The following is a 13,575-nucleotide window of genomic DNA, read 5'->3' as shown; positions in this document are numbered from 1 at the left end:
TGCAAGAAAAGAGGTACATTCACCAGTAATCGTGGTCACTTCCACCCCTAGGGGAAGCCTACACACATACCTGGGTCTTAGCAGAACTTCAAGGTCAATGCCACTGTTACATGCACTATGCTCTCTTCTCTGAGTAACTGCAGAAATCTTATGGCCAATACTGTGGTGTGCAGTGTAGGATAGGTTACCTGGATGTGCATATCCTTCTGTCCCTACTAAGCTTAACCACACATTATATCTAAATTCTGAAAAAAAAAAAATGACAGCAAATATGTACTAGCACTGGTTAGGACAATATCATTTCCTCACTGAATACCTGCATAAAAATATGGTAACAGAATAGTTAGGAACCCCATCCACACATACCTACATATCTGAACATCAGATTGCTGTAGGGTGATTAAGATCTACAGCCTCACACACCTGGATGCAAACAAAGCACCATTAACTACCATTAATGATCAAGGCACCATGGCTTCTTGACAGGAAGTTAAAGAAGACTTTGAAACTAAAGGGTCTATGGACAGGCCTTTCTACTAGGACACTGCAAATAGGCTTGATCACTGTCATCGCTGTAGGACCCGTATCAGCTCCACATGGGCTCTCGCAGCACTCCCAGGTCTGCGCCCTCGTTAGAAACACCATCACCTCGTCCTGACTCACCTGCAACACCACCAAAGTTACCACTGTGCCGCCCAACTCCATCATCACGTGGATACCCACAATGCGCTCGACACTCACACAGTTAAAAACACATTTTCTCATCAATGGGAAGCAGTAGGATCACAAGATTGCTGGAATTTATACAGTACTCTCTTTTCTTACCTGAATACCTGAAATAACTCACATGGCAAAACAAGTTTAGCCAACTGACCTCACTTTCCTCGATACGTGAGGATCAGCGGGCCCGATGTGGTGAAGGTGCACATCTTCACTTAGCTGGATACCAGAAACGTCCCGTGAACAACCAGGAAGTTAACCTTGGTCTCTTGATAGGAACCTGAAAACCGACGACGTGTGTGAAAGGAGCAGAACTGGTTGGAGCAGACCACTGCAAATTATCCCAGACCTTTCCTTCCTTATGAGAATGTCACGTCCACCTGAACGCTGGCAGTACCCCGAGACCATGGCCATGTCTGATGCGACACCATCTCACTACGGACACCTGCAAAGTTCCCATGGCTGCTGCTGGGGTCAGCAAGGGTATGCTAATTACCGGGATATGGCAATCCCTCACCATTCACAGGGATGAACATTTTCCCTAAAATATAAAAAGGAAAACGCCAGGGTTTCCAGAATTGTTAAGAACTATCATTTTCTACTTGAATACCTTTAAAGAAAGAATGGTAACAATGGTCGTTAGGGAAGCCATTAATTACCATTACCTAACTTCCTGAAGAGTGGCTGTGCTGTGGCACAGGCCCACATCATCACTTACCTGCACACCCACAATGCCCTCCACTCACGAGTAGCGTTAGGTTCACTGCGATTTCTTGACAGGAACTGGGGAAGACATTATGGAATGTGCATTAGATGGCATCACTTCTTCTACCAGGACACTGCCAAATAACATTGGGCACTTCCTCATTATGAGACACATAAAGTGTCCCCCTGGCCACTTGCAGTAATCCAAGGTTAATACCAATGTCTGGTAAAACCACACTGCTATGACTGCATACTTGTGAACACCCTGTGGCTGGTAGTGTCATTGAGAAGCCACGACAAACAACTGTACCTATGTAATCCTTCATACTCACAGGGCTAAAAATGACCATTCCAAGAAATATAAGAGGTGAAAACACACGGTCTCTGGAATTGGCAAGGATGCTATCATTTCATACCTTAAAAAATATCATGGCAAGCAAAGTGTGAGGACACATGACACTTACCTAGATGTGTCAAGGTCAGATGGAATATGCTGTGGTTTAGGCCCTCAGCTCACTGATTACCTCCATATCAGCACTGTCTCACATTAACTGTCATTAACGGGCTCTCTGTCATGTCTTGGCACGAACCTGAGATAGCACCCTGGAAAATGCGTTGGGTCCATGAATCATTCTACCTCCACACCTGCAAATTCCCTTGGTCACCTGGACCCATTGACACCACCTGGACACTTGTGAAACATCGAGGTGAAACCCTAAGAAAAGACCTCCTCCTCTTGATGGGATACCTGACAAAATTCCCCCAGTCAATACCAGGATCATAGCAATATGATACACTGCCCGGATTATGTAGTATCCCCAAACAGGAGCACAAAGAATCGCATATTTACTAGTATCATTAGGGTCAAACTGATTTAACGGCACATATGCCCAAAACAAGATAAATATGCCTCCAACATTAACTATGTGGATCTATGAAATAAGGTGTCATTGATGAGTTAATGTCATATCATCTCATACCTGTGTAGTAGCAATGACCTGAACAGGATACCTGCAAACATAACACAAGTAACATAACCAACAGCACACACCACTTATAACGCCAGTGCTGGGGACATCATCGGGACCTATCTTCATCTTGCAGATCAGATGGTTTGCAGAGCGGGAGGACCCGCTTTATCACTAACCTGGTTAATAGCAAGGTTCCATTAAACCATTTTAGGCTCACTCTGTTCTCTTGACAAGAACCTGAAGACACACGTGGGACAAATGTGTTGGAGGACACAACTTGTTCTACCAGAACACCCGCTAATAATCCTTTTCACTTCCACTATCAGGGAACACAAGAGCTCCACTTGGGCCCTTGCATGGCCGACTCCTGAGAAAACACTGGTCGCTCTGGGGTGAGGACTCCTTGAGACACAACCAACCCTGAGCACCCACAGGGGTTATCTCGAAGAGGTAAAAAGCGTACACTCAAGGTCACTAGAATCAGTAAGGAGTCTTATCACTCCTTATCTGAGTATCTATACCAAAATCATGGTAATAAGAAGTGTTAGGACACCATCATCACTTACCTAGATACCTGAAGATGAGGCGGTCTGTGCTGTGGGTTAGGCCCCCACCACCACTTACCTCAGTACCCGCTATGTGCCTCATTAACTCTGACGGATGGGTTCCCCAAGATGTCTTCACATGAACCTGAAAACACACCAGAGATAATGTGTTCTCACACGTTTCAGTCCACCTGGACAACAGCAAATTCCCTTGGTCAAGTGCAGTATTTGGGGACCCATCCGTATTACTGGGTAATTGCACAACTCAAGGGTTAGATTCTACTTAGACATAACTCACTTTTCTGAGTGGATACTTACAAAAATCCCATGGTCAATATCATGAGCATGGAATATCTGATAAATTATCTGGGTAAGTGACTGTAAATCTATTGATGTGGGTGTAAAAAAACACGTTATTCACGAAAAGGGGACAGTAAAATCGCAGGCTTACCAGCATTTTTACAGACAAATTAATCTCTGAACTGTACATATGCCAGAAACAAGATCAATATAAAGGTCTAGGAAACATGAAATACCTATCTGAAGATAAGAAGGTCTCTAATGAGTTATTAGCACATCACTTCATATTTATATACCAGTTCAGAAAGTAATGGGATACCTGTAAAAATGACAACAGCACTGTGTTAGGGATACCACCCTTACTCACCTAGAGACCGAAGAAGAGCCCGTCTGTACTGTGGTAAGACCCACTTTATCACTTACCTGGTCACTAGCAAGGCCCTGTCAGTGACCACTGTTAGCCTCATTATGATGTCATGATGGCTGGAACCTTAAAAACATACCAGCAAGCTTCCGGGAAATTGGCGGCTCCCGCCCGTGCCCCGGAGTCCCCGCCGGCCGCGAATCCCGCGCTAGCGGCTGGGGCTGCGGCGGAAGCCGAGTGCCCGCCGCCTCGCCAGCCGCAGCCCCAGCGCAACGTCCTCGCTGCCCCGCGGCTTCGAGCCCCAAACTCCCGAGGACTTGGGGCCGCAGAGTTTGGCGGAGCTGCAGGAGATGTTGAAGCGCCAGGAGAGACTTTTGCGCGACGAAAAATTCATTTGCAAATTGCCCGACAAAGGTAAAAAGGTCTTAGGCTCTGTTGTCAAACTGAAAGCTGCCATCGCAGAACGTGAAGAAGCTAGAGTCCAAGGTGAACTGTTTCGTCCTGTTAGTGCAGACTGTAAGCTAAGGCAAAAAGCAATTGCAGTTATTGATGTGGACACGGATAAGGCCCAGAATTCTGACCAGATACTTGATACTTCATCACTAGTTCCCAGCTGTTCCTCCATAGATACCATCAAGTTACGTAAAGCAACCTCACAACAACAGGGACCTGCACATCCTACTCACAAAGGCGATGAAGAGGCTCCAGAAGTTGAGTACACAGTGAACAAGCGTCCAGCTCCCAGCAGCAGAACCGGTGCGCCTTCCTCGTCTGAAGCCAGTGAGCGTCTCCCTCAGCATCGTGTTTCAAGTCAAGCAGAAGATAATTCTAGCAGCTCTGACCACCTGTTTATTGAGAGGTCACAAAGGATCACAGTTGTGGACCCAGATGAGCACCACTCACAAGAAAATACTGGTAGTGAGAATGAGACAGGCTTTGGTAGTGGGACACAGAAGAAACCTCATTACATGGAAGTGCTAGAAATTCGAGCCCCAAACCCTGTGCCCCCACCGCATAAATTTCAAACCAACGTATTACCTTCACAACAAAAGGATTCATTCGGTCATTGGCAGAGAGGAGGGCCCGCCATTTCCTCAGCAGAAAGACAGCACAGGGATAAGCAGCGTCTTGATGACATCACAGCAGCTCGGCTTCTGCTGCTTCACCATCTGCCTGCACAGCTGCTCTCCGTAGAAGACTTTGGCACTTCAGAAACAGCAGAAACAGAATTATGAGATGCAAGCCAAGCTTGCAGCACAAAAATTAGCAGAAAGACTGAATATTAAAATGTAGAGCTATGCTCCAGAAGAGGAGATTTGGAGGAAATACCGAGAAGGGATGAAGATGATGATCTGTCCTCCGATGATGAATTCTGAATATTGCGTTTAGTCACATTGTATTAAAATTTTGCAGTATGTTGTGTGTTGGTCTGATACCTTAGTATATAGTAGAGCACACTTTTTCCCTATAAGCCAAATGAAAGCAGAAAAGTGCTGCTTCCCTTATTCTTATTACCTCTATCAAATAGCATTTATTATATCTTTCAGTGAAAAGCATTTAGTTGTCCCAGGCACCACCTAAAGTGAATTAGGAAAATATAGTTCCCTCCTTGTCTGAGTAATGAAGGGAGTGTATTAGAGATTTTTGTGCATGTTTGCATGGGGTTATTGAGGTATTGGATGTGAACTGCTAAGGAAGACACTTAGAAAATGCTTACATGTTTGTTTCCTTCTTCTGTCTTCCCCTTAGGAAGAATGTTACATTTCTTTTGAGTAGGAACAGCAGTACTTTTAGTTGATGCTGGAGGGTGGACAGTCTTTCTAGATGATGAGATTGGCTTGGGGTACTATGAGGTATAGAAAAAATCTAAGATGACTGATGTAGGTGAAGGGAGAAGCCGTTCTTATGCTTCACTGGAGTTCATTGCTCTAATAGACGATAGGTTTAGTTTTGTAAGAAAACCCAGGTTTGTTTTTTTCAAAGCTACAGTTGAATTGTCATCAATATATTGCTTTCTTTCCCCCGAAAGAGGCATATGCAGGCTGCAGAAACTTCAATTTCGTATATATAATTGTTTATGTAATTTTAAGTGATCATATGATTGTCTCTAGAGAAATTAACACTTATCAAAGATTTCTTTGTCTAATATGTTGGAGCCTTTAAACAGTGTTGAAAGGAAGAATAAAATAATTAGAGAAAAAAAAATACCAGCAAGTATTTTTACCTGAAAAATAAAGGGGCACCTGCAAATAATCTTGGTGACTTCCATTATTAGGGGAGCCATCAACACTGCCTGGATATTGGCCAAGCTTCAAGTTGAACACCACCATCAGAGCCATCGCCATCTCTCCTCTGAGCACCTGTAGGAAACTCACGGCCAGCACTGTGGTGTGGAACAGAAGCATAACCTACCTGACTACCTGTCCATGCCTCCCACACTAAGTGTAAACACTCACCAAATAAAAACTCCACAATACTAAGGGATAATGCTGCTAACGTTGGTTGGGACAATGTCATTTCTTACTGCATATCTGTGTAGAAACACACCATCAGAAAAGTTCTGAGCACCACCTCCACTCACCTTAACATCTAAAGGTCAGATTATGTGTATAGTGCTTTATGCCCACACCATCACATACTGGGATGCAGGCAAAGTTCCACTAATAATCACTGAGATTTACCATGATATCTTCACAGAAACCTGAAAAACCCATAGATACAGGTGTGTCCCTGGACACCCCTTTTCTACCAGGACCCTGCAAATAACCTTATTTCACTTCCATCATCATAGGACCATTCATCAATTGCAGCTGGATCCTGCAATACTTCAACGTCTACACCACTGTTAGAAACACCATCATCTTCTTGACTGGTCACCGGCAAACATACCCTGCTTACTAGTGTGCTGCCCACCTCCATGATCCTTACATGTGTGCCCACATACCAATCCACACTCACACAGTTAAACATCAATTTTCCTAAAATACAGAACAGTAGGAGAATGTGATGACTAGAATGGGTAAAGCAGTTCTCACCGAACTATCTCACCATGATGGCCTGAAATGACTCTGACACAAACTGTGGAAAAGGTTTTCTGCAAACATCTCATTTTACCTCTCCACCTACAAATGCCCTTTGTCGCTTGTATCATTTCGGGGTCCACCAATTCTGCCAGACTGCTTGCAGAACTCCAAGCTCAAACCTAAGAAGAGACTTGTTGCTCTTTGAAGAGACACGTACATACCCTTCTGTCCCTCGTGATGCACAGTATCTCTAAACAAGAATACAAATACTCATTGTTACTAGTATAACAGGAACACATGAATTTCTTAGAACACATGCCAGAAACAATGTAAATAGGAAAACTGCACACAGTAATACACAGATAGCTGAAAATAAGACTGTCTCTAAAGAGTTAACATCACATTATTTCTTACTTACACGAGGAAAGACCTCAGCAGAGTACCTACAAATAAACCCGGCATCACAAGTGTTCGGGACCCCATCCTTACTTACCTAGATGTAGATTAGATGGTCTGCACTGCGGTAAGAGCCACTTTATCACCTACCTGGTCACAAGTAAGGATCCATTAACAACCATTGTGAGGTGCACTGTGTTCTCCTGATAGGATCTTGAAAAAGCACACACAACACACACGCCTAAAAACTCAAATTGTTCCCCAGGACACCTGAACGTAACCTTGTCTGCTCCCATTATGATGGACACAGCAACTCTACCTGGATGATTACATTAGTCAGGTTAACACTGTGCTCAGGAGAACCCGTTTCTTAACTGGACACCTGCCGAATTCTGTGGTTACCAGTGGGGTGTGACCTCCATGACAATTTCCTGTAGACGGGCAATTCCTCCACCCTAACAGGGTTATAAATTTTATCTAAGCGTAGGGGTGAAAACTCATGGTTTCTCTCATTGGTAAGAGCTACATCATCTCTTCCCTCAACCTGCAAAAAACTAATGGTAACAAGAACACTATCACCACTTACCTGGACATCCAGAGAGCACCTGACCTGTGCTGTTTTAGGCCCACATCCTTCCTTGCTTACCTGCTCATCAAAATTAGTACTGGCATGGTCACTAGCATTTGTTGGGACAATATCATTTCTTACCTGAATACATGTAAAACAACAACACGTTAACAGAAAAGGTAGGAAATCCATCTGCACTTACCTGCATATCAGACGGTCAGATTCTAGGGTGCTTACGGCCCACGTAAGCACTTATCTGGATAAAAGCAAAGTCCCGCCATTGATCATTATGATGTTTGCCAGGGTTTCTGACAGGAACCTGAGAAACACTGTGACAAACATGTCTATGGAATACACGCTCTCCGAGGACGCCGCAACTCCCTCGTCCGCCCCCATCCCTGCAGGACCCGCCTCAGCTCTGCCTGGGATCTCGCATCAAGTACTCCAGGTCTGTGCCGCTTTCAGGCAACGTCTTGTTTTGATTGCTCACCTGCAAAATCACCACAGTAACTTGTGGGACCCACACCTCCAGGTCTCCACATGAATATCGCAAAGTGCTCACCATTCACATGGTTGAATACACGTTAGCTCTAACACATAAAAACATAGGAATGTTTCATACAAGCGGTAGAAAACACGATCATTTCTACCCGAATACCTGGAACAAAAGCACACGGTGAAACAAGTTCAAGCAATCCACGTCTCTGAACTGGATACATGCGGCCCAGAGGGTCTGCTGCCGGGCAGGTGTGCCACGTCACATACTTGGATACCAGCAAGGTCGCCCCTTGACAACTATTGTCATGATCGTTGACATGTCTTGACAGGAATCTGAAGAAATACATTCTGATATATGTGTAAAAGCACACTTGTTCTACCAGGACACCCGCAAATAACCTCGGCCAATTTCATCATTACCAGAACATCCTCTCCACCTGAATGCCTGAAAGTATTCTGAGATCAAGACCATTGTTGGGTACGTTTCATTATGGCACACCTGAAACATTCCCATGGTTACTGCTGGGGTCTGGGACATTATAATTACCAGTACATGGCAATCCCTCAACATGCTCAGGGATAAACAGACATTTTCTCTAAATGATAAAAGGTGAAAATTAATTGTTTTTAGAACCGATAAGGACTTTCTCGCTCCCTACCTGAACAGCTGCACAGAAATCCCGGTAACCACAGCTCTCAGGGACACCATCCACACTCACCTAGCTATCTGGAGATCACATGGCCTGTGCTGTGGTTCAGGCCCATAGCATCACTTACCTGCACACCGGCAGTGCACCTGCTCACATCAGTGCTAGTCTCATAATGATGTCTTCACAGGAACCTGGAAAGACACTGTGAAATGTGTGTGAAAGGACACAACTTTTTCTACCAAGAGATCTACAGATAACACTGGTTGCTTCATTGTCATGGGACACATCCGCCTTACCTGGGTATGTGCAGTCATCGAAGGTCAACATGAACACCAGAACACCATCACTGTTTGATTGGATACCTGTAAGGATCCTATGGGTAGTAGTGTGATGGGAAAACCATGATAAACATCTGCAGATATGTAATGTCTCAGCACTTACAGTGTTACACTTTTTCTGAAACATAAAAAATGAAAACAATTGCTTTCTAGATTGGTAAGGACTCTATTACTTTGTATCCAAATACCCACCAAAAAACATGTTAGCAAGAAGTGAGAGAACATATCATCATTTAACTAGGTATCAGGAGATTAGACAGCCTGTGCTGTGGCTTAGATCCACATCATCACCCACCCTTACACCACCACCGTGATGAATTGATATGAATATGAAAAAAGAAAAACCACTGTAGAAAGTATTTTTGGTGCACAACTCATTCCACTTCTATACCTGCAAATTCCCTTGGTCACTTGTACCATTTTGGGTCCCATGAACACTATCTGGACACTTGCAGAACTCCAGGGTCAAACCCTAGCAAGAGATACCTTCCTCTCTTCGAGGTTTACCTGTTATAATCCCATGGTCAATAAAGTGGTGAAGGGCAATATGATAAATAACCTAAATATCTATTCATCCATCTATCACTATGTTAAATACATATCATCTCTAAACAACACAAAAATCTCATTCCTACTAGTATTATTACAGAAATTAAATTCCTAACTGAATACATGCCAAAAACAAAGTAAATATAAGAGACTTGAAATCATGAATTATCTAGATATCTAAATATATGAATAGTTTAATTAGTTAATATCACATCATCTCAAATCTGTATACTATCAAACATCTTAACATGGTACCTGCCCCACCCCCACCATCCAAAAACAGCCCACCTTAACAAATGTTTGGGACATCACCCTCACTTACCTAATCTTGAAGTTCTGATGGTCTGCAATGTGGTATGGCCCACTTTAACATTTACCTGGTTACTAGCAAAACTATGTTAGTGATTATTTTAGGTTCATCCGGTTCTCCTAACAGGAAAGTCAAGGAAGACATGAAAATGTGTTTAAGACGCAACTTATTCTATCAAGAAATCTGCCCCTGACCTTGTTCACTTCATTATGGAGCACATCCACTCTACCTGGATACTTATGTCAATTGACGGTCAACACTGCTGTCAGGAGAGACCAACATTACTTGACTGAATACCCAGAAAAATCCTATGGTTACTACTGTGGTGAGATTCTACAGCAAGTACCTGGATATGATCAACTCCTTGGTACTTACAGGATTAAACATAAATGTTCTCTGAAATATAGTGCAAACTCATAGTTACTAGAATTGGTAAGGAGTCTTATCAGTTCTTACCTGAATACCCGCTACAAAATCATAGTGATAAGTAGCGAGGACACCATATCACTTACCTACATTAATGGAGACCAGATGGTCTGTGCTGTGGTTTAGGCCCATACCATCGTTTCCCTAGATACCAGCAATGTGCCATGTTAACTACCATTGATAGGCTCATCATAATGTCCTGACATGAACCTGAAAACACATGTGGAGAATGTGTTTGATTCACATATTATTCAAGTGAAAACCTTCAGATTCCCTTGGCCAATTACATCATTTTTGTCCCATCAACATTACCTGGACACTTGCAGAACTGTGAGGTCAAACCCTAGAAAGAGATACCCATCTCTCCTGGGTGGATACCTGCAAAAATCCCACGGTCAATAATGCAGTGGCAAACTATATGGTAGGCAACATGGTTTATGCATATCACTATCATTGAAAGTGTTCAATACACAGTCTTTCTGAACAATAAGTAATAAAATCTTATTCTTATTAGTATTATTAGGGACATGTTAATTTCTGAGCCAGATACACACCCCAAACAAGGTAAATATAAGAGATTTGAAAACAGTAATTATGTAGATATCTAAAAGTAAGAATGTCTTTAGCAACTTACTGTCATCTCATAACTTAATTTTTTCATGGGTTATTTTGCAAGTTTGTTTTGTTTATTTATACTGGCAGTGTTGAATTAGCATTTTATTTATTTATACTAAAACGTTTTTTCATCCTATATCTTTATACCAGGAAAGACAACAAGCTACCTCCAAAAAGAACATATTAATTGAAATGTCAGGGACACCAACCTCACCATCCTACACTTGTCACTTACCTGGTTACTAACAAGATTCCATTAACAACCATTGTTAAGTTCACTGTGTTCTCTTCAGAGGAACTTGAAAAGCACATAGGACAAATGTATTTAAGGACACAACTTGTTCTTAGAACACCTGCACATTGCCCTGTTCACCTCCATTATTATGGAACACATCAACTCTAACTGGATACTTGCATTAAATCAAGGTTAACATCACTGCCATGCAAGATCATCATTTGTTGACTGGACAACTGCAAAAATCCTATTGTTACTACTGTGGTGAGAAACTCCAAGACAATTACCATTATGATCAATTCCTTAACTCTTATGCTGATAAACATAAATTTTCTCTAAAATATGAAGTGTAAATTCATGGTTACCAGAATTGGTAAAGACTGTCCTTTCTTACCTGAATACCTACAATGAAATCATGCTATCAGAATGTATTAGGGATACCATCATCACTTACATAAATATGATCTGTGTTGTGATTTGGGCCAAATCATCACTTATCTCAAGACCTGCTATGTGCTTCGTTAATTACCATTGCTAGGTTCACAGTGATGTCTTGACATGCGTCTGAAAACAGACTGTGGAAAATGTTCAGTACATATTTTATTCTATCTGTATACCCACAAAATTCCTTTGGTCAGTTTTATCAGTGTGTAACTCATTAATGTTACCTGGGTAACTGCAGAACTCTGAGGTTAAACCCTAGTAAGAGATATCTTCCTTCCTTGAAGGGATACCTGCAAGAATTCCATTGTTATTTTTTGCACTTGTAATGATAACAGACAAGCAAGTATGTTTTCTCCAAACAAAAACATAGATGATGCACATGGCTTACTTGAATTGCTCAGGAAAAATTAATTTCATAAACTATATCCATGCCAAAAACAAGGTTATTATGAGAGTCTTGGGAACATCATTAATTACTTAGGTGTCTGAAAATGACGAAAGGCTCTAGTGAGTTAATGATGTCCCATCATATCATCTCTCTTTACTAGCAAAGACCTTAACAGGATACCTGTAAAACACATGGTAACACATGTTGGGGACACCATCCCTACTTGCCCAGATATTCAAGACCACATAGTCTGCATCGTATTAAGATCCACTTTATCACTCACCTGCTTACTAGCTATGTCCTGATGATAATCATTGTTAAGATTCACTGTGATACCTTGACTGGAATCTGAAAAAAAATACACGCAACAAGTCTGTGTAGGGAAACAACTTGGGAAACAACTAGGCAAATACTCTTGGTCACTTCCATCGCTGAGGGAAGCATCAACACCACCTGCGTCCTGGCAGTACTTCAAGGTCAACAGCATTCTTAGAGACACCATCACCTCTTGACAGGGCACATGTAAAACTCTCATGATCAAATCTGTAGTGTGGAGCAGCAGGATACCTTACCCACATATACCTCCATCACTACTTAGGTTAGACATTTTCAGTTCTTATACTGTATGGGCTAATGCTTACCGGATTTGATTGAGACAATGTCTTTTCTTACTTGAGTATCTTTAAAAACAGACAGAAACATGGTATATAAATAGTAGTCATATCATCCTGACTTACCAAGTAGTTTGAAGATCAGCTATTTGAAGAGTGTTTAAGGCCCTATCATCACATATCTAGATATAAGCAAAGTCTCTGTTAATGATCCTTAGGAAGTCACCATGATCTCTTGATTTGACCCTGAAATATACACTGTAACAAGTTTGTCTATGGACACATATTTTGACCTGGACACCTGCAAATAACCTTTTCTTCCATCATTGCAGGACCCATCAATCTACCTGATGCTTGCAGTACTCCAAGGTCTATGCCATTGTTGGAGACACCCTCACCTCGTCACTGCTCACCTGCAAATATCCCACGGTTAATACTGTGCCTTGGAACTCCATGGTAATTACACAGATACCTGTAAATAATTCAATATGCACATGGTTAAACATAAATTTTCTCTAAAATATAAAACTGTAGAATAACATGAGTACTAGCATTAGTAAATCACAACTTTTTCTTACCCGAATCTCTGTTTAAAAAAATCACAAAGTAAAACAATTTTAGGCAAAGCAACATCCCTTCCCTGGGTATACGAAGATCAGGTGGCCTGTGCTGTGGGTTAGGCCAACATCATCACTTACTTGGATACCAGCAATGTCCTGTTGAAGAGCACTGGTAGGTTCTTGTCATCTCTTCAGAGAAAATGAAAAATACATTGTGAAATATGTGTTAAAGGATGCAACATTTTCTACCAAGACAGCTGCAAATCACCCTGGTCCCTCCAACCTTATATAACACACCAATGCTCCCTGCATGCTGCTGTTAATTTCACTATCATCCATTAAGTGGTACCTGTAAAACC

At 42.1% G+C, this 13,575-nt stretch overlaps 1 pseudogene; it reads left to right on the top strand.

Annotated features, from left to right (window-relative positions):
* The first annotated feature begins 1,628 nt into the window (after nucleotides 1-1,628).
* Nucleotides 1,629-9,059, top strand: LOC140847397 (DNA-directed RNA polymerase II subunit GRINL1A pseudogene; annotated as a pseudogene).
* The last annotated feature ends 4,516 nt before the right edge of the window (nucleotides 9,060-13,575 follow it).

The sequence above is a fragment of the Manis javanica genome, chromosome X (assembly GCF_040802235.1).
Source record: "Manis javanica isolate MJ-LG chromosome X, MJ_LKY, whole genome shotgun sequence".
Lineage (NCBI taxonomy): Eukaryota > Metazoa > Chordata > Mammalia > Pholidota > Manidae > Manis > Manis javanica.
The sequence above is the reverse complement of the archived record's forward strand: the minus strand, read 5'-3'. Positions and strand labels throughout refer to the sequence as shown.